The sequence below is a fragment of the Sapajus apella genome, unplaced genomic scaffold, assembly GCF_009761245.1.
Source record: "Sapajus apella isolate SASKATOON/1434 unplaced genomic scaffold, GSC_monkey_1.0 scaffold32, whole genome shotgun sequence".
Classification (NCBI taxonomy): Eukaryota; Metazoa; Chordata; class Mammalia; order Primates; family Cebidae; genus Sapajus; species Sapajus apella.
The window spans coordinates 11,217,954-11,239,524 of record NW_022436972.1 but is presented as its reverse complement, the minus strand read 5'-3'; the positions used below and the strand labels follow the sequence as shown (position 1 = coordinate 11,239,524).

At 37.3% G+C, this 21,571-nt stretch overlaps 1 protein-coding gene and 1 pseudogene across 3 annotated transcripts in view; both read left to right on the top strand.

Annotated features, from left to right (window-relative positions):
- The window catches only part of TRPC4 (transient receptor potential cation channel subfamily C member 4), a 212,787-nt gene that overhangs the window by 130,925 nt on the left and 60,291 nt on the right, over positions 1-21,571 (top strand). The window lies entirely within an intron of this gene.
- LOC116562330 lies at positions 10,212-10,517 on the top strand (annotated as a pseudogene). Its single transcript, XR_004273879.1, has one exon. The product of XR_004273879.1 is annotated as an ATP synthase subunit e, mitochondrial pseudogene (transcript).

The following is a 21,571-nucleotide window of genomic DNA, read 5'->3' as shown; positions in this document are numbered from 1 at the left end:
CCTATCTATTTTTCAAAATAGAAACTATTAACACCAGTGACAGCTTATTGATAGTGTGACAATGAAAAAATAACGTGGAACTAGGTATCATTGTCTAGGCAGGATTATCTGCTTCCAAAGTCCATCCTTGGAACAGAAATCTGTGACTGGACATCCCATTTCCAAAGTCTTCCATATCCCCATTACTTAATCTTCTTTTAACACTTTAAAAGGGACTATATAAGTGAGAGAAAGGAATGCAAATCCCCTGTACTATGTAGCATTGGGGAGTAGTGAAAGGCAGTGTGGGATCATCAGTTGACTGCCTGCTTGTCAATCTTTGGAGAGAAGGACAGTCAAGGACATAACTACAAACACTATCTTCTGGAACAGACCTATTACTAACAGCCACTGAAACAACAAAATTACCGTTCCCCACATTCAGTACTCAGTAGCCATCTTGAGAGTTCTTTTGAAATTTCTAAAGATATCCATCATCTATGACTTGAACAACACTTGGACTGTCTTTTTTAATATAGTAGCCACTAGCCACATGAGGCAGTTAAGCACTCAAAATATAGTTTGTCAAAACGGAAATATGCTTAAAGTGTAAAATACACACCAGATTTCAAAGGCCTGGTACAAAAAGGAAAGGAAAAGAATGCCAAATATCTCATTAATAAATGTTTATGTTGCTTATATCCTATGAGATGATTTTAGATATGTTAGATATGTTATTTTAGATATGATTTTAGATAGAGGATTGGAACAGGTTACTTTTAATAATTTTAATAATGGATTTTAACATATCTGGAGAGAGATCCAAGATGGCTGATCACTAGCAGCTTGGTATTGCAGCTCCCACTGAAAGAGCAGAGAACGAGAGGACGCCACACTTTCAAATCAATTTTTGTTGCTCACGCACCAGGAGATTCCCAGCAGAGGAGGCCCACGTGTCACCAGCGCGACTCTTGAGGCCGGTGAAGCGGTTTTGCCACTGCCTGGTGTGGCGGTTTTTGGTGCAGGGTCAGAAAAGCACCATCAATCTTAAAGCCGCTGTTTTGGCCGGCGCAGTGGCTTGCTCAGATTCTAGCGCTGGGAATCAACAAGTTGGACGTCCATTCAGAAACCCAACTATAAAGACGGTAATTATAAAGACCACAGATGGATAAATTTATAACGAAGGGAAGAAACCAGCCTAAAAAGGCTGAGAATACCCAAAATCAGAATGCCTCCCCCTCTACAGGAGATCACAGTTCCTCATCAGCAACAGAACAAGGCCTGATGGAGAAAGACTGTGTTCCATTAGCAGAAGCTGGCTTTAAAAAGCAGATGATAAGAAACTTCTGGGAATTAAAAGAACCTGTTCTAACCCAATGCAAAGAAACTAAGAACTTTGAAAAAAGGTTGGACGAAATGTTAATGATAACACACAATTTAGAGAGGCATATAAGTGAATTAATGGAGCTGAAAAATACAACACGAGAACTTCACGAACTATGCACGAGTTTTAACAGCCGAATTCATCAAGCAGAAGAAAAGATATCAGAGGTCGAAGACCAACTTCATGAAATAAAACAAAAAGACAAGATTAGAGAAAAAATGATAAAAAAGAACGAGCAAAGTCTCCAAGAAATATGGGACTATGTGAAAAGACCTAATCTACGTTTGATAGGTGTGCCTGAATGTGACGAAGAGAATCAATCCAAGCTGGAAAATACGCTTCAGGATATTATTCAGGCCAACCTAGCAAGGCAGGACAATATTCAACTCCAGGAAATACAGAGAACACCACAAAAATATTCCTCAAGAAGACCAACCTCAAGGCACATAATCGCCAGATTCACTAGGGTTGAAATGAAAGAGAAAATTCTGAGGGCAGTCAGAGAGAAAGGTCAGGTTACCCACAAAGGGAAGCCCATCAGACTCACAGCAGATCTCTTAGCAGAAACCCTACAAGACAGAAGAGAGTGGGGGCCAATATTCAATATCCTTAAAGAAAAGAACTTTCAACCCAGAATTTTACATCCAGCCAAACTAAGTTTCATAAGCGAAGGAAAAATAAAATCTTTTGTGAACAAGCAAGTACTCAGAGATTTCATCACCACCAGGCCTGCTTTACAAGAGCTTCTGAAAGAACCACTACAAATAGAAAGGAACAACCAGTATCAGCCTTTCTAAAAAATACCAAAAAATAAAGAACATCAACATAATTAAGAAATTGCATCAACTAATGGGCAAAACAGCCAGCTAACATTAAATGACAGTATCAAACACACATATATAGACCCATTGGTATGCTACATCCAGATCCATCTCACATGCAAGGATACACGAAGACTCAAAACAAAGGGATGGAGAAAAATTTACCAACCAAATGGAGAGCTAAAATAAATAAACAGAAAGCAGGAGTTGCAATTTTTGCTGATAAAATAGATTTCAAAGCAACAAAGATCAAAAGAAGCAAAGAAAGATATTACATAAAGATAAAAGGATCAATGTAACAAGAAGAGCTAAAGATCCTAAACATATATGCACCCAATACAGAAATACCCAGATATATAAGACTTATAAAGAGACTTGGACTCCCACACAATAATAGCGGGAGACTTCAACATCAATATTAGATAGATCAATGAGACAGAAAGTTGACATCGATATTTAGGACTTGAACTCAGAATCGGAACAAGTAGACTTAATTAACATTCATAGAACTCTCCACTTTAAATACACAAAATATACACTCTTATCAGTACTACATCACACGTATTTACAGGTTTAAATGAAATATTGGTTGGCTGCTTGTTAATTATTTTCTTCCCTCATTTTTTTTTTATGTCTCTATTATTAAACACAATTACAGGCATACCCAGTTTTAGACTGCATTCTAGCCTGGGCAATAAAGCAACACCCCTGTTCTCTCTCCCTCTTCCTCTTCCTCTTTCTTCCTTTCCTTTATTCTTTTTCTTTATCTTTTTCTTTCTTTCTCTTGTTCTTCCTCTAAAAAAAACAATCAAAGTGGACTTTGAATTTATTCACATTTGGGTCATTCATTTATTTTAGGAGCATGGGGAAAAAAAGATTAAATGTAACAGAATTCAGGAATCTTTAAACTAGAATCATGGATTTGTTTATTCCATAACTAATTAATAAATTACTTAACCATGAATACAGTTAAGATCTGATTGTCACAATATTTGTATCATACTTTTTTTCTTATACTTTAAGTTCTGGGGTACATGTGCAGATCGTGCAGGTTACACAGGTATACCTATGTATACATACACCACGTGCCATCGTGGTGGTGTGCTGCATCCATCACCCTGTCATCTACATTAGGTATTTCTCCTAATGTTATCCCTCCCCAATCCTCTCAACCCCTGCTATTCCTCCCCTAGCCCCCCAACCCCCAGGCCACAGTGGGGGATGTTCCCCTTCCTGCGTCCAGTGTTCTCATTATTCAACACCCACTTATGAGTGAGAACATGCGGTGTTTGGCTTTCTGTTCTTGTGTCAGTTTGCTGAGAATGATGGTTTTCAGTTTCATCCATGTTCGTGCAAAGCACATGAATTCATCTTTTTTAATGGCTGCATAGTATCCCATGGTGTATATGTGCCACATTTTCTTTATCCAGTCTATCACTGATGGGCATTTGGAATGGTTTCAAGTCTTTGCTATTGTGAAAGTGCCGCAATAAACATACAAGTGCATGCATCTTTATAACAGACTGATTTACAATCCTTTGGGTATATACCCCCCCCAATATGGGATTGCTGGGTCATTTTCAAGGCACTATCACTGCTTATACCATAAACCCTTAGAAAGTGTTGCAGAGAAGTTCTGTTTGAAATGGCCATTTCTATGATCATCTACTTAATATAATGTTAAAATAATTCATGGGATACATTATCTTTACACTCTGTTCCAAAAAGTTATTTGTGAATTTGTACAATGCAAACAAAAGGAAGCTTCAAAATGGACAGCAACAATAGACCTCTAGTATAAAAACACAAATATTTTAACAAAAAGATATGTAGTGCTATTTTATCTAAACACATTCTATGTGACCTTTTAGAACACTGACTTAAGAATTAATATATTAACCAGCAGACTTTGTTTGGTGGTTACTTTGTGAAGATTTTTTAATGAAATTTCATTTTAGAGTGCAAAATCAACTTTTGCCTGGTATAAGAGAGAATATGTAATTACAAGTTTTACAGCATCATATAGGCCCTAGAAGCTTACTTCTCAATTTCTTTGATATAAAAGCAATAGTATTTCTATTCAAAAAATCTTTGCTTTTATTTACTTTTTTTCCTTTCCTAATTGAAAATCTATAACTGATAAAATCCATGGCCAGTTATCTCGTCATACAGATTTTAGACCTTAGAGACAAGACAGATTCAAGACCCATAAACAAGATCAGTCATCAGCTAACAGTTTTTTAACAGAATAAGGGATATATCATGTGTTTGGAAGTAGAAAGTATGCATGTAGTAATGTATTTTGCTAGGAAACAATCATGTGATACTTTATATTAATATTTCTAAGCTACATCTTTCTCTTTGATGTGAAACCAACAATTTCCATACCAAAGTTATAAAATGTATTCAACCATAGTTGAAAAATAAACAGAAATGAGATAATTTCATCAAGTACTTTTTCTATGTGGTGGAGGTAGTAACACCCTCTCAAAATCTAAAAAATTTAAACAACTCTTTTTAAAACGAAGGACTAGAAACCGAAAATAAAGTTTTGTGCATTTCTCGGTTCACTTTATTCTTCATACTCTGCCTATTAAAACAATGGCACAGCCAATATTTATTTTGTTGCTACTTCAAGCCTTATGCTTAAGCCGGGGATTATTGATTAATCTCTTACTGTTTACATAAACCAAGAGAGGTGAAGTCTGACAATCCAATAAAGACTGTTGCTACTTCAAGCCTTATGCTTAAGCCGAGGATCATTGATTAATCTCTTAATGTTTGCATAAACCAAGAGAGGTGAAGTCTGACAAACACGGACGACAGGCCGACAGCTGCCCCTACAGCACCGTGTACCTCTCGCCACCCGCGGAGACCAGCTGGAGAAGGACCAATTCTGACTCTGCCCTGCACCAGAGCACAATGACGCCCACGCAGCCAGAATCCTTTACCAGTGGGTCCCAGAACGTGCACCAGAAAAGAGTCTTACTGATAACAGTCCCGGGAATGGAAGAGACCATATCAGAGGCAGACAAAAACCTTTCCAAGCAAGCGTGGGATACCAAGAAGACCGGGTCCAGGCCCAAATCCTGTGAGGTCCCCGGAATCAACATCTTCCTATCAGCCAACCAGGAAAACACTACAGCCCTGATCCCCGCCACCCACAACACTGGGGCTCCCTCCCCGCTCCCTACCCTGCTGGACCCCGAGGAGCCCACCTTCCCCGCGCTGAGCAGCTCCAGCAGCACTGGCAACCTCGCGGCCAACCTGACGCACCTGGGCATCCGCGGCGCCGGCCAGGGGATGAGAACACCTGGGTCCTCTCCACAGCACCGCCTACCCGGCGTTAGCACCCTGTCCCTGAGCACAGAGACGAGGCATCAACAGGCGTCGCCCACCCTGTCCCCGCTGTCACCCATCATCACTCTGCTGGAGCAGTTCAGCATGATGGAGAACGCCATCAGCTCCAGCAGCCGGCACAGCCCCGGCTCCACTCTCAACTACTTGCAGGCGGCCATGATGGGCCTCACCGGCAGCCACGGGAGCCTACCGGACTCGCAGCAGCTGCGCTATGCCAGCCACAGTGGCCTCCCCAACATCATCCTCACAGTGACAGGAAAGTCCCTCCCCAGCCTCTCTGAAGAACTGACCAGCTCTCTGGCCGGGGTCGGCGACGTCAGCTTCGACTCCGACAGCCAGTTTCCCGGGGATGAACCCAAGATCCACCCCCTGACCCTCGACGGACTGCACATGCTCAACGACCCCGGCCTGGTTCTGGCCGACCCAGCCACCGACGACACCTTCCGGATGGACCGCCTGTGAGCGGGCACGCCCGGCACCCTGCCGCTCAGCAGTCCCGACGGCGCCTCCCCAGCGGAGGGGCGCGCATGGTCCGCCAGCGCTGTAGGCCGCGGTGCATCTTCCGACTGTTTGTCCAGCTCTCACTGCCTTCCTCGGTTCCGGGTTCCCCAAGCCATCCGACACCCCCAGCCAGTGGTCAGATAGAGAGTGCGCCCCACACGCCGCCCCAGAGAGGAGGCGCTAGAGCACAGGGCAGACGCAAAGTGAAATAAACACGATTTTGACGGCAAAAAAAAAGAGAAAAAAGTTAAAAAGCAATAATTAACTTGGAACAGAATTAAAGCAAATAGGTTTTTTTTCCTGTATTTCATGGTCATGTTTATTTGCTGAGAAAATAGTATTCTTCCTTATGCTTCAGACAGACTATTAAAACCAGTAATATTATATAATGTGCTTTATATATTTGACTTCTTTGGCAAAGAATAATTTATTGCTTATGTGTTTTTTTTGTTTGTTTTATATTTGTTTTGTTTTATTTTGTCATCTGCCCTTTGTATAGGCAGAGTCTCTCCTTCCATGGTATGTAGCAGTCTTAAAGCCATAAAATAACATAGGCACAATTTTGATAGCAGTAGGTAAAATTTGTTTCTCTACTGTCACTAGTCATATATTTATTCATTTATTCTTAAAATTTTCTCAAAAATATTCCTTGGGCCGGAAATTCTGAATGGAATTTTAGATGCAGAGATAAATAATATTAAATTGGAATGCGAATATACAAATATGTAAATAGCTATGATGTTATATAATGTGGTCCATCTCATAATACATGCACATATAAAGAAAACCCATCACTGTGAAGGGTGTTTCTGAAGTCTTATTCAGAATGAGAGCCACTGGACAGAGAAGAGGGCAGAGTAGTGATTGGACTGGTTAAATAAGGAAGGGAAAGTGTTGGGGACAAGGGACTACTGGAGTTTTGAATGTGTGCATGAAGGAGGAAAGGTAAGTAATGAAAGAGAATGACATTTATCATTCCCTATCTGTTTGAAATACAAAAATTGTGCCCTTCCCTTTAAAGTAGTACTTCTACAATTATTGTTGATTGTCAGTACTGTTATTGTTAAATATTAATTCTATACTTTTCACTATTACAGCGATATATTTTATGCTTGGTTAATATCCTTCCAATGTGAATGACAGTTTCTTATGATGTTTTGGATTTTCTTAAAATCTGGGTATAGAACAGAAATCTGAATGCTGACAACATTTAGTACCAGAAGTTATCATTAGCTCTTAAATAATGAGTAAGTGTCCCCATTCCTCAACTCAAAAAAATTCTCAATCTTTAAATACTATTTCTTAAGGCTAATACTGCAGTGATATAGTGAGGAACTGCCTTAAATATAATTCCTCAAGTTCATACCCAGTGTTTTTCTGCCTCTACACTCTCCTTGGGTAGAAAACTCTGTCTTCTACTTAGCTTCTGTTAGAGGTAGGCATTTCTTTCTCTGGGAAGACCTATAACTTGTACAGATATGACAGAAGATTATTGTGATAAAAATTAAATAATGAGAATATGTAAATCACAGGAAAGTATGTCATAAAGGATCCTCTAGTCCTTTCTAAATGAGAAACCCATCTTTAACCTGCTGAGAAGGTAGAAATTAGTTAGATGTTGTGTATGTATATGGAGACAGAAAAAGGAAGTATCTTTGCCACTTTTTGGAACTTTCACCTTTTTACTTTCAACTAATGGAATAAATGATTTGCTGGAAATTAAGATGTTTAACTTAAATTATGTAGTTACACATATACATAATTTTAGAATATATACATATATAAATAACTTTAGACTATTGTTCACTGTTCTTAAATTCTAAGGGTAGCTATGAAAACATTCCCTATTGTGACTTTTGAATTCCTTTGAGATCAGGGAAATAGGTACCTAGAGAAATGTCCAGAATACATATCATGGTCTTACTGAAATTAGGAAAGGAAAAAATGTTCACACTGTCTTCCGCTTTCAACAATGTTTTCAGTAAAGTAAATTTATCCTGACAGAAATATAAGTAAATATTTTGACTATATTTAGCATATGTATGATACACCAAAAATTGCATTGTAAAGTTTGGAGGTGGTTAAATAGCTACTCACATTTGGCAATAATATGTCTAGATGATATGAAGCAGATAGGTTCTGCTTGCTATCAAATGGACTTTCCAGCAGTAGAGAAGAACTTAGCAAGAAATTCTTGAGCATTTTTAAATCTCCTTACCGCTTTTATTTATTTCCACTGAAACTCTTGGTACAAAAAGAAGAGAGGCATTTTGTTTAATTAGGATTAAATTTATTATTGCTAAGATTTTAATTCTACTTACTATCAAGTATGGAGGCCTGTTTTCTGTTTGAACTAAGAAATACAATCTGTATTTTAGGACAAAAAGAGTGCTGGCCTTGAAGCTGGAGGACATGAGGACTGTTAATTTTTCCTCCTCCCCTAGTCAGTACAGGTCAAGTGACTCAGATCAAAGACATCCAAGAAGATGTCTAAGGTGAACAGGCGCAAAGCCTTCAGTTTTGGGACCTAACTCTCTGGCATTCACTGCCTTTTATCATTTCTTAAGTGAAAATAAAAGAGTAAGATGAATCAGTTAGCTGTAATTTTGTATGAATTCTTTCATCTCCTTATCACACCATTCCTAGCTAATATAAGGAATTCTAGAAACATAGTCTTGGTTCCACTGCAAGGAAAGTAGATATGAAATTCTGGGTACCCAAGAATAGCAAGAGGATTAAGAGTCACTGGATTACTGTCTGTCTATAGGGCTGCCTGAATCATACTGTGGTAGTCATGGTAGTGGTAGGAAGGAGTTGGAATGGATATTGGTATTGACATAGGAAACTTATAATACTGAACTTTTTCTATATAAGAGGCTTGTTTTAGAATTTGTCTTGGATTTTGTAATCAGATTGTATGTACATAACTAACTACTAAACACCCACTCATGTCTTGTGACGGTCATATTTAAAGATAATTATTGGAAGCCTTTTAGAGAGTCCCTAAATTACAGATTGTATTGCAGAAGCTTATAACTTAGTGAAATGGAGTTTGAGGATATATTTACTTCTTGGAACAGAGTGATACTGAGTATTGAGATTTTCTACTCAAAACGTACAAGATACTTTATTCTATTCATATATGTTATATGATATATATTCATGGCAGCGTAAGAAAATAAAACTTTGAATCTACTTTTGAAGTGTTTCAAATTTTATGTGAGTATTGAATAATACTCTATAGAGGCTAAGAGTTATAAAAAATAATAGTTTTATATGTGTATTTTTAACATCCATATATTCCTGCATAAGTCAAATGTTGATATTTCTTCCCAATGTTTAGACATCATTAATAGAATATTAATATTAATATTAATGATATTTTATATCAAGGACACAGATTCTTTAATACTGGCTTGTCTTTTTTTAGAAACCATATTTTTTTCATTAGACATGCATGTTTGTTTACACAAGAAAAGCAAGGTGAGGGAAAATATAATTATTATCTTTTAAACAATATCAAGAGGACTGAAGAATATGGAAGACCAGATTTGCCACTTTCCGGGTCTTGCCCTTCTTTTATCAATTCCTATATAAAAAAAACACATTACTCTGAAATGTATTTCCTTGGCAACTATTTAAATTACTCTGACTTTCTGCTACTTGTAAAGATACACTTTCCAAGAAAAACTTGATTTTTAATAGTTTCTAAGCACTGACTTCTAACCTGGACCGAGGCAACCTTCTTACCCTACCCTCAAGCAACACAGTGGATCTCCTGGGAAGCTGCCTGGACTATTTCACATTATGTTAAGGAGAGGCAGAAGAAGCTAATTATGTGTGTAACTTCTAGAAATAGGCACAAGAATATAAAGCGTCCTTATTGTTGAGGTTACTGACTTCAACCAGGGTTTTCTGTGGAACTTACGTGAGCAGTTAATGCCTGACTAAATAGACCCATAAGCCTTTTGCTATGTTGAGCAGTTAATTCAGTTAAGTAAATAGTCATTGACATCTCAGTGCCAGATACTAGTGCTAGGGATGAAGTGATTAAAAGTGACAGACCTTCCCGCCTCCCCTCTCTCGCTGCTAACAGCATATGCGTCCTCCCAGCTCTGCCTTTGCTTCAACTGCTATGCGGGCTTGTACGGCGTCCGCCTAGGTCTGCGGGTTGTGCTTCCGGTACGAAGGTCAGGGACAAGATGGTGCAGGTGTCTCCGCTTATCAAGCTCGGCCGCTGCTCCTTCTTGTTCCTCGGCATGGCCTCCAGAGCCACGCACTACAGTTACCTAAAACCTCGGGCAGAAGAGGAGAGGAGGATAGCGGCAGAGGAGAAGCAGCAGCAGGATGAACTGAAACGGATTGCCAAAGAATTGGCAGAAGCCCAAGAGGACACCATATTAAAGTGAGTGACCCTCCCAGCCCCTCTTTGGAGCAGCAGCGGATGAATAAAGCTTCCTGTGTTGTAGGATTGAAAAAAAAAAAGTGACAGACCTTCTTCGAACGTCTCATTATAATTCCTAAATATAATGCTGAAGATATAGGGGATAGGAGCAATTGTAAATGTATGTTTAATGCACAAAAAGAGTACTTGGAACAATTGACTCTGGAAGTAACGAGGAGAATGTGAAGCTGAGTTGAAAGACCTATAGGAACTCATTATGAAAAGTCAGGAGATGGACAATTACAGGCCAATGTAACAGTGTATTATATACAAACCTGTAACAGTAAGGAAGGCCCAGGCATGGTTAAAGCACTCTGAGTGGTTTGTACGCCTGAAGTGTAACCATGCAGGGCTAAGGGAAGGCCGAGAGGTTGTGGTAAAGTAACTACCTGGAACTCTTTCCTGGGGACTGCGAAATAGTTCAGAGTTTTAAATAAGAAAGATGCAGGTAAATACGCATGCTGGAATGCCCACCGTCTCAGCAGAACGGTGAGTGGGTTAGGAGAGGAACGCAAAGGCTGATTTGAATTAGGCCTAGAGTCATGCATATGATTTTCTTTTTGAAAAAGAGACTTATTTCTTTTTATAATTAAATAAAAACTGCATATATTTATGGTTTACAATGATATTTCGAAATATGCATACATTGTGGAATGGCTAAATTGAGCTAATTAACATATGTATTACCTCATATCCTTATTTATTTTTGTGGTGATAACACTTAAAATATACTCTCAGTGATCTTTAAGACTATAATACATTGTTATTAACTATAGTCACCACATTATACAACAAATCTCTTAAACTTATTCTTTTTTTTTTTTTTTTTTTTAGAGACGGGGTTTCGCTCTTTTTACCCAGGCTGGAGTGCAATGGCGCGATCTCGGCTCACCGCAACCTCCGCCTCCTGGGTTCAGGCAATTCTCCTGCCTCAGCCTCCTGAGTAGCTGGGATTACAGGCACGCGCCACCATGCCCAGCTAATTTTTTGTAGTTTTTAGTAGAGACGGGGTTTCACCGTGTTGACCAGGATGGTCTCGATCTCTTGACCTCGTGATCCACCCGCCTCGGCCTTAAACTTATTCTTATCTAACTGAAATGTTGCACCCTTTGGCCAACATCTTCCCCAACCTTGCCCACACCATCCCACCCCTGGTAATCATTATTCTACTCTCTGTATCTGTAAATTCACACTTTTAAGATTCCAAATATTAGTGAGATCATGCTATAATTGTATTTCTGTATCTGGCTTATTTCACTTAACATAATGTCCTTTAGTTTTATCCATGTTGTCTTGAATGACAGAAATTCTTTCTTTTCATAAGGCTTAATAATATTCTAGTGTGTATCTATATCACAGTTTCTTTATCCTTTGATACACTGATAGGCACTTAAGTTGATTTCATATCTTGATTATTGTGAATAGTGCTGCCAAAAACACGGAAGTGCAGATATCTCTTGGACATAATGATTTCATTTCTTACAGATATATGCCCAGTAAGTGGGATTGCTGGACCATATGGTAGTTCTATTTTTATTTTTTAGGACCCTCCATACTATTTTCCATAATGACTGTACTAATTTAAACTTCCATGCATCTGATGTTTCGTTATGATGATATTACATGATAACTAAGGGGGAATATTGAGATAAAATAAGGAGATGAATACAAGAGACAGTTAAGAGACTGACTTCATAATATTGGCAACAGATTGGAGGTTGATTAAACCTCAATGTGCTTGTCATACTAGCAAAAGAGGAACAGACTTGTTTTATTTATTATTTTTGTTTTTGATTCTTTTTTTGAGACAAAGTATTGTTCTGTTGCACAGGCTGGAGTGCACTGGCATGATCTCAGCTCGCTACAACCTCTGCCTCCCAGGTTCAAGCTATTTCTGGCTAATTTTTGTATTTTTAGTACAGACAGGGTCTCACCATTTTGGTCAGGCTGGTCTCGAACTCCTGACCTCAAGTAACCTGCCTGCCTTGACCTCCCAAAGTGCTGGGATTATAGGCGGGAGCCACCGTGCCCAGCCAGACTTATTTTATAACAACTTTATTGAAGTAAAATTGGCATGCAATTAACTGCACGTATTCCAAGTGAACACTTTGGTAAGGTTTAGTAAAATGTATATACCTGTGAAAACATAACCAAATTAAAATAGAGAACACATCCATCACCACTACAGGTTACCGTCTGCTCTTTTATAATTCTTCCCTGAACCCTCCCCATGCCCCCATTTATTTTCTAGAGTTTGTGTAAATGGAATTATACAGTACATGTCCTATTTTTCCATTGGCTTCTTTCATTTTGCATAATTTTTAAAATATTCAACCATGTGTGTATATCAGTACAACAGCTCATTCCTTTTCATTGCTGACTAATCTATTATATGAACATACCATATTATGCTTATCCATTCATGGGTTGGTGGGCATTTGTGTTGTTCCAGTTTGAGTCTATTACAAAAAAGCTCCTATGATATTTATAATCAAATCTTTGTATGTACATATGCTCTATTTTCTTTTGGATAAATGCCAAAAATAAGAATGGTAGCATCATTGGTAGATGAATATTTAATTTAAAACCAAAGCAAACAAAACTGCAAACTTTTCTTTAAAAAGGCTCACTATCTATATTTTGTTGTTCAATATATGAATGTTTAAGTGTCTGCAAATATATATCAACATATGTTTTGATTTGTTGTTTTTTTTTTAATTTTAGACGTTCTAATAGGTATGCAGTGATATCTCATTGTGCCTTTGATTTGCATTTCCCTAATGTCCAATGGATGTTGAGCATCTTTTCATGTGTCTATTTGCCATCTATATATCTTTTGATGCTATCTCTTCAAATTTTGGTCCCCATTTTGTATTTGAGTATTTTTGTTTCCTCATTATTATATTTGGATAATTATATTTGGTTGGGGAGAAGATGAGTTACGTCATACAGTGGGTTTTTCTTTCTTTCTTTTTAATGGCAGGAACTCTGTAAGTCTTATGCTATGAGTGGATGGAGAAGAGTTCATGTTTCATCTATATAGATGTTAGATGTTGTGCCGCTTATCAACACAATGCACTCAGATGGGTAAATAGTGTTATGGTCCAAAACGTTAATTAAATTGTGAACTTACTGAATTTTATGTATGTGTGTGCTTTCAAGTGACAGTTTTCCAAAATAAGAGATATGTGGATAATTTAACCTTAGGAAAGTGATGAAACCAAGCACAACTATACTAGTCACAGTTTTTCTTATATTGGAGAGTCCGAGTACATACAACTACCACCTACCAGATGTTTTCTCTCAGATAATCCTTATACACATATTTCTTCTGTATCCTTGGAATTCTTTACTAAGGTTACAGTACTAGACTACATCAAAGCTTTATGATCCTTCTTTTTTCCAGCCTTCAATTTTTTCCATTATATTGCATAAAAGCCCTACCGTCACAAGATGACAATCATATACTAGTTGCTTAATTCCTCTTTTGTCTAAGCAATGTAATGTTTTATTCTATTTAAAATATACAAGTCTTCAGAAAGCTCTTAGGAAGATTTAATTGTAACAGAAGACTGATATGGGAAATGGTTTTAGATATATGACTTTTTATGTACCTTTTAAAATTGCCTTTTATATATGTAGCTGTCTGCCTATGTGTAGGGTCCTCTCATTTCACAATGTTATTGATACTTTTCTCTTCCTTATTTCTTTTATTTATAGCCATTTATTATCAATCCTTGTGACATTATTCAAGAGGTAGAGGAAAATGAATAGTTTGGAAGACAGGGATCTAAGGCCCCAATTCACCACTGTGATATTTCTTCAATGTTTCCAGAACATTAATTTGGGCTAACAATCATATTTAATAAAATGGTGTTAAAAACAAAGTTTTCTAGATTTTAAAATTATTTATGAACTTGAAATATATTTGGAGCATTTGAAACATCAACTTTTTGTAAACTATAGAATCAAAAACTAAATACTAGACAACTACTAGAAAATAAGTTACTGTGGATGTTATGCTTTAAATTGTCTGGCAAAAAGATATGTCCAAACCCCAAGTGCCTGCCTCAGAACATGACTTTATTTGGAAATAGATAATTGCACAAGAAATTACTGAAGATGAAGTCATTGTAGAGTGGGACTGACTCTTACTCCAATTTGACTGGTTATCTTATAAAAAGAGAGAAGATGATATGAAATGAGACATATAGAAAGAACGCCATGTGATGGTAGAGGCAGAGATTGGAATGACACTGTGTCAAGCTAAGGAATGCCTTGAATTCACAGTCATTTACCAGAAGGTTGCTAAAGGCAAGGAGAGATTCTACCCAGAATCTCAGAGAAAGCATTGCACTGCCAACACTCTGGTTTTGGAATTCACATTTTCAGAACTGGGAGAAAAAATGTTATGTTGTTTTAAGCCACCTAATTTATGGTACTTTGTTATAACAGCCCTTAGGAACCATCACAATGAACAAATAAAATTTAATAAAACCTCAGATACCATATGGACATATAGTTTATATATAAAACATTTCAATATCCACAATAATAGCAGTACCTTGGGTCAGAAAATAATCAGTGAAGTCCTTATTCATATGCAGATTCTTGGGGTTGCAGGTTGAGTTCCTTTGAACTATTGATGGTTATAGGTCTAAGTTTTCAGTGACTAATTTCTTCACGTATAATAGTTTGTTCCTTATTTTCAGGTCATCCTTTACCCTGCCTTGTGATTTGTCTTTACTTACTTGGATGTGCATTTTCTCAGGAAGCTAGCTTGAAGGGCACAGAGACCAGGATGGGAACAAGCAACGCTGGCACATGTGGCAAGTGGAAATGCTGGAAATGACAATGAGGGAGAGGAAATGATACATGCCTCATTTTTAGGAACATAACTGTGGCTGTTTAAAAAAAGAATGAAAGCTCATTATTCAATAATCCTTGTAAAAAATAAAGGACCTAGATGAAAGAGATGGCAGAGAGGCTGGAGAGATAGATGGTGCAGCCAGGGAGGAACACCCCAAATGTTTGATCAGCCAGAATCAGTGACAATTAGTTTAACCAATAAAGAATAAAAAGTAAAATGACGCGAAAGAATAATTTCCATTCAACAGATACTTTACTCCTTATTCCTGTCTGCTTTGTGAAAATGATATCAAAGAGTGACAGAGTTACAGGGAACTATAACTCTTTTTGGCTCTCTTTCTTTTTTGGCTCTTTTATGTGTTGTTTTGTGCAGTTACCCCTCTGTTGCCATACAGGTTGGAGCAGATAGCACAAGCTGAGAGGTCAGTGACTGTATGGCCTCTACTGTTTCCAAAACATGTAACTTTTTCTCTGTCTATTATAGACTAATTTCATTCCAGCCTCAATTAACAGATCATTAAAAACTGAGTATTATTATTATTATTATTATTATTTTTAAGCCCAGAAAATTTGTCAGCCAAGATAGTCTGCAGAGCTTTTGTCAGGGAGACAGAAAAGAGATTAGGGAGCATAAAAGGAAGTGATCTTATTCTTTACCCTAAGGCTACAGTTTAAAAATTCTGCTGATAGGACTTAACACATTTAAAGCAAAATAATCGTTCACTTATATTATTGATATGTATAAATTAGATGGGTAGAGAAACAACCCCATTCTGTGACATCAACCTTTGATTCTGGAAAGAAGATATGAAATGAGTGTCCTATTTTATAAGGTCTTGAACGATTTAATTTTCTCTAAAACAACAGGTCTTCATATATATTAAAAGGAATAGAGAAGGGAAACGCAGAGTACTTACAATAATTTTATTGCATAAGAACAACTAATATTCATTTCCATCTGTCTCTTTTTTCCTTTCTGAATTCTTGCCCTACTGGAAGATAGTAGAGCTGGGCTCAGTCGTCAATAGGAGTCTCTCCAGGAGACTGATTAAAAGTGAAACACCCTTTCTGAACATGCCACTCCTCTGTGTGGAAAATGTCAGTGGCTCATTACAGACTGGAGAACCAGCCTATTCAGAGAAGGCCAGGATCTGACACTTCCTCACTGCTTTCCATCCACCATTCTCATCTATTACTCACCTACATGATTCAGAGGTCAAATGCTGGGTTTCTTCAATACTGTATAATTTTCTGCCTCCATACCTCTATTCATTTTTTAAGAAAGCATCTAGGTAGCTACCTAGAAATAACTAGCATTTTTTCATCTATTTTCCATAATAGTTTGGAACAATGTATATGTGCTCTGAGAAGGGTATTGGTGAATACAGGCAGCCTTTATATGAAATTGCTACTCTTTGTGATTTTCAAAGAACAAACATTATTTATTGACTCAGCCTTCCTATCACCTAAATTGGATTTTGTTTGCTTGCTGTTTTGTTTGCTAAGTTCAGTGTTGAGTTCATCACCCACACACACATGCTTTATTTCCTTTGCCTTTGTCATTTTCAGCTTTCCATTACTGCCCACTCATCATCTCAGATCAGTTGCCAAACCAATTTTGAATTTAGTCTCAGGAATGCTTTAAGAAGTTTAATCTGCCTCTGTCTCACCAACATTATCATCCTATGAAATTTAGTTATTGTCTTCCCTCCTGGTTATGTGACATCAAATGTGGTGCCCCAGTAATATGCATTTAGCTCTTCCTTGAATCCTGATCTGCAAATCTGAATTTAACATGTATATTTAAGAAAACACTTAGGTGATTTTATGACTGGGTAGGAGACTTTTGAAATTGACAGAGCCAGGGCACTCGTTGGCCAAAAGAGTCTGCAAATAATAGACCCTGAAATTTATCAATTAATCTTGTTGATTATGCTCAAGCTTTCTAGCCAATGTATTCTCAAATTTGATTAAATCTTTATTGATTTTTTTGCCTTTTAACAAGGCTGAAAAAACTCAATTCATTATCTTCTGAATGTAATTTCCTTGCATAAATCTTTTAATTATTGCTATTATGCTGAAAGTGAATACATATATATACTTGTGTATATACATCTATAAGTGATTACATATGTTTATGGACATATGTGTATATACCTATATCCTTGTGTGTGTAAACATGTGTATATGCAATAATGGTGATATCTAATATTTATTGAACATATGCTATGACCTAGGAACTCATACTTTTCATATATTAATTTTTTAATTTTTCAATAACGCTGAGATAAGTATTTCTACTATCCCCATTTTACAAATGGGGAAAATGGCATAACAAAAATTTAATAACTTATTAACACTCACACAATCAGGGACCAGCAGATCCAAGATTCAAATCCCAATGGGGTTTTTCTAAGACTTATGTGCTCTTAATCCCTACAATATCCAAATACATAATACAAAGCAAAATAGATTTTCCATATGTCTTTAGAGTCATGGTGAAGGCATGTGGTGGTGCATAGGCTAAATATCTGTGAGAAACTTAGGTGCTTTATTCCTTTTCTGTCCAGGATCTTCATCACCTACTCATGTTTCTCATGTCCACTGAATCCCAGTCTGTCTAATACTGGTTTAAGTCTCCCACTGGCATCCATCTTAATGGTGAATTCATCAGCTATCATCCTCTGCCTGCCATTACATTGTGTTTGGCTTTTCCACCTGCACAAGAGTTCCGTGATTTGATGGGGATTATTGTTGATATTTTTGTGTTTATTCCTGTAATTAGATATTGTACTAAACTACACCATAGAATATCTGCTTGATGTGTGACTTCTACACGATTCCTTTAAAGGCATCTTTACTGAGTTAAATCTGCTTGTTGATAACCTTAATAAGAAGGTTGACTTTATGTGAGAAAAGCAAAAAATAGGAAAACAGAAAACATTAGCAAGCACATGTATGTTAATTGTGGCACTGTTTACAATAGCAAAGACCTGGAACCAATCCAAATGCCCATCAATGATAGACTGGACAAAGAAACTGTGGCACATATACACCATGAAATACTATGCAGCCATAAAAAAGATGAGTTCATGTCCTTTGTAGGGACATGGATGAATCTGGAGACCATCATTCTCAGCAAACTGACACAAGAATAGAAAACCAAACACTGCATATTCTCACTCATAGGTGGGTGTTGAACAATGACAGCACATGGACACAGGGAGGGGAGCATCACACACTGGGGTCTGTTGGGGGCTGGGGGGTTAGAGGAGGTTTAGCGGGGTGGGGAGGTTGGGGAGGGGAAACACTGAAAGAAATGCCTGATGTAGATGACAGGGGGATGGAGGCAGCAACCCACCATGGCATGTGTATACCTATGCAAAAATCCTGCAAGATCTGCACATGTACTTCGGAACTTAAAGTATAATAAAAAAAAATTTGATCAAAAAAAAGAAAGAAAAACTAGAAAACAATCGCACATTATTCAAAAATCTTTCTGTAAGGCAGTGATTATTAAAAGTTGGTCCTTGGAGTCACCTTGAGGACTTGACAGAAATGCAGAGTTTAGGGCCTTACCTTGTACCTGCTGAATCAGACATGGGGCTCATGTGTTTTATCAGCCTCTAGGTGATCCTGCTGCTTGCTCAATTTTGAGAACCACCACTGTATGGTTCATCCCTGTCACTCAATAACTCATGCACATTCACATACATACACATATACACACAAAGGCATTCCCAGGGTTTCAGCGTCAGCTGTATATTGCTTACTTTATAGACATTGGAATATATATTTACACTGAATTAAAACTACTCTTTGAATATTTATCAGATACAATGGGGCTATAGGCAATTTTATTAGACATCAAATCCTTTAAGCCAGTGTTTATCAAGTTTTAACATTCACAGGAATCATGCTATGCAGATTTTTATTCAGCACATTTGAAGTGGGGCCTGATAGTCTCCATCTCTAACAGCCTTCCTGTTGATTTCAATGTTACTGGCCTCAGCCTACAATTTGAGTTGCAACAATTTAGCCTCAAGCATGTCCTCAACAAACACTTTCATCCATATTCCAAAATATGGCCACAGTTTTCCTTTACATTTCATCTTTAGTATATCTACAATTGGTTATAACCTCTAGCACAAGTGATTTCTCATCTGAGCATACTTATCTCTATCCTCATGTTTTTAACATGAAATTCTTTTAATCTAACATAAAACACATTCATTTACAAAGTTGTGACTGTGTAAATCTATCTGTCATTTCAGGCTTAACTAACCAATTCCACTTCCTTTCTTAAATTTTCAGTTTATTTCATGTTGGACATACTCTTATATACCTTATACCTCTTTTTTAACAAGTTATATAATACTCTGTATAAAATTACTCAGTTACATAATTAGTCCCAAGGTATTTTGAGTTCCCAGAAGACAAATTTATGTGGTTCTTACAGATCGTGGCATTCCCCGCACTTATGCAGTCAATGTCTGACTTGCAGATGATGCTGAATGCTATTGGCTTAATTAATGTTTCACCTGTCCTGGAAAGGCAGATGAAAATAATGTTTTGATTAGTGAAGTAGGTGGGTCTGATTAATCATGTGATATGAATATACTCAGAGGGACCAGAAAAATCATTTAATGAGGAAAATGACCAAGGGTATCACCAGGAAGCAGAGAGAGACAGAGACAATTAAAAGCCACTGGTGGCCATGAGGGAATTAGGGGATGAAGTAAAAGATTTTTTTAAAAAAGGTTTCTCAGCTATGAACAAAATTAATTCCCTGAAGGTCTTCTGCCTGTAAATAATCCTTAGACCCTGCTATCAACATTATAAAATGAGTTTTTGAAAAGCATTTCTGGGCAGAGGAAATAACTCTCCCCAATATAGATTATTTTTGAATTGCTAAAGAATAAATAGTAATACCCAGAGCACCTGATATGTATATGAATTTGTGGTCCTTTTAGAAGAAAGGATGTACATTGCCCTTATGTACATCAACCCAAAGTTTCAACTCTCTTTATAATCAGCTGGCGGTCAGTTGAGACTCTCATGTGACTCTCTGACACAGTCGAGATAGATAAAGTAACCAGGATGGTTGTCCCAGAATTTGGATTTTCCTCCTATAGAGAATGACTGCAGTCTGAACTTTGGATACAATTTTTTAAACTTGAAAAATATGTTGAAAAACTGAAAAGATGAAGAAAGTACAAATACTAAGTAAATCTGTTTCACAGTTTTATTATTTGATTTGTTTTATATATTTTAAATGACTTTCTGTTTACTTTGTTTATATACAATTAATATTTTAATTCCCTTTCCTAGATAGTTGATATGGTTTGGCTGTGTCCTCACCCATATCTCATCTTGAATTGTAGCTCCCATAATTCCCACATTGTTGTGGGAGGGACCTGGTGGGAGATCATTGAATCATGGGGCAGATCTTTCCCATGCTGTTCTCATGATAGTGAATAAGTCTCATGAGATCTGATGGTTTTAAAAAGGGGAGTTTCCCTGCACAAGCTCTCTTCTCTTGTCTGCTCATATGAGACATACCTCTTACCTACCACCATGATTGTGAGGCTTCCCCAGTCACATAGAACTATGAGTCCATTAAGCCTCTTCTGTAAATTGCCGAGTTTCAGGTATGTCTTTATCAGTGGTGTGGAAACCAACTAATACAAAGTAGTGCAGTTTCTTGTTTATTTGGTTTTGTTCTGTTTTTATATATTTTCCAGCTTTATCCTCCTTTTTGTCATCCTTTTCTTTGTTGCCATTATGGTTTGGAATTTTCATATTTCAAGTAGTTACCTTTAAATCATTGATGCTGGATCTCTCTTATTCTATTTGTAAAAATGAGATTAGATTCACTAGTTTTCACAGTGTCTTCAATATTTGGAATCTCATGACTCAGTGATTCTATAAATAATAATGAGATCAGACTTTTCAAACTTTTTAAAGGTTATTGAAAGAGAGATGGGAAGTCTTTAAAATTGTTTTTACAACATCTTTTATAAGTGCATAGCACAAATGTGAATTTGAAAGTTTTAGTGTTTTAGTATGAATTTTAATGGGATGGCAGGAGTTGTACTGGAATTGGCCAACAACTCTAGAGAAAGAAGGGGCTGTAATGAATTGTGTCTAAAAACAAACCTCACTTCTCCCAGTACTGGAATGGTGCAGAAGACAGTAGTTCCTCCTATGACT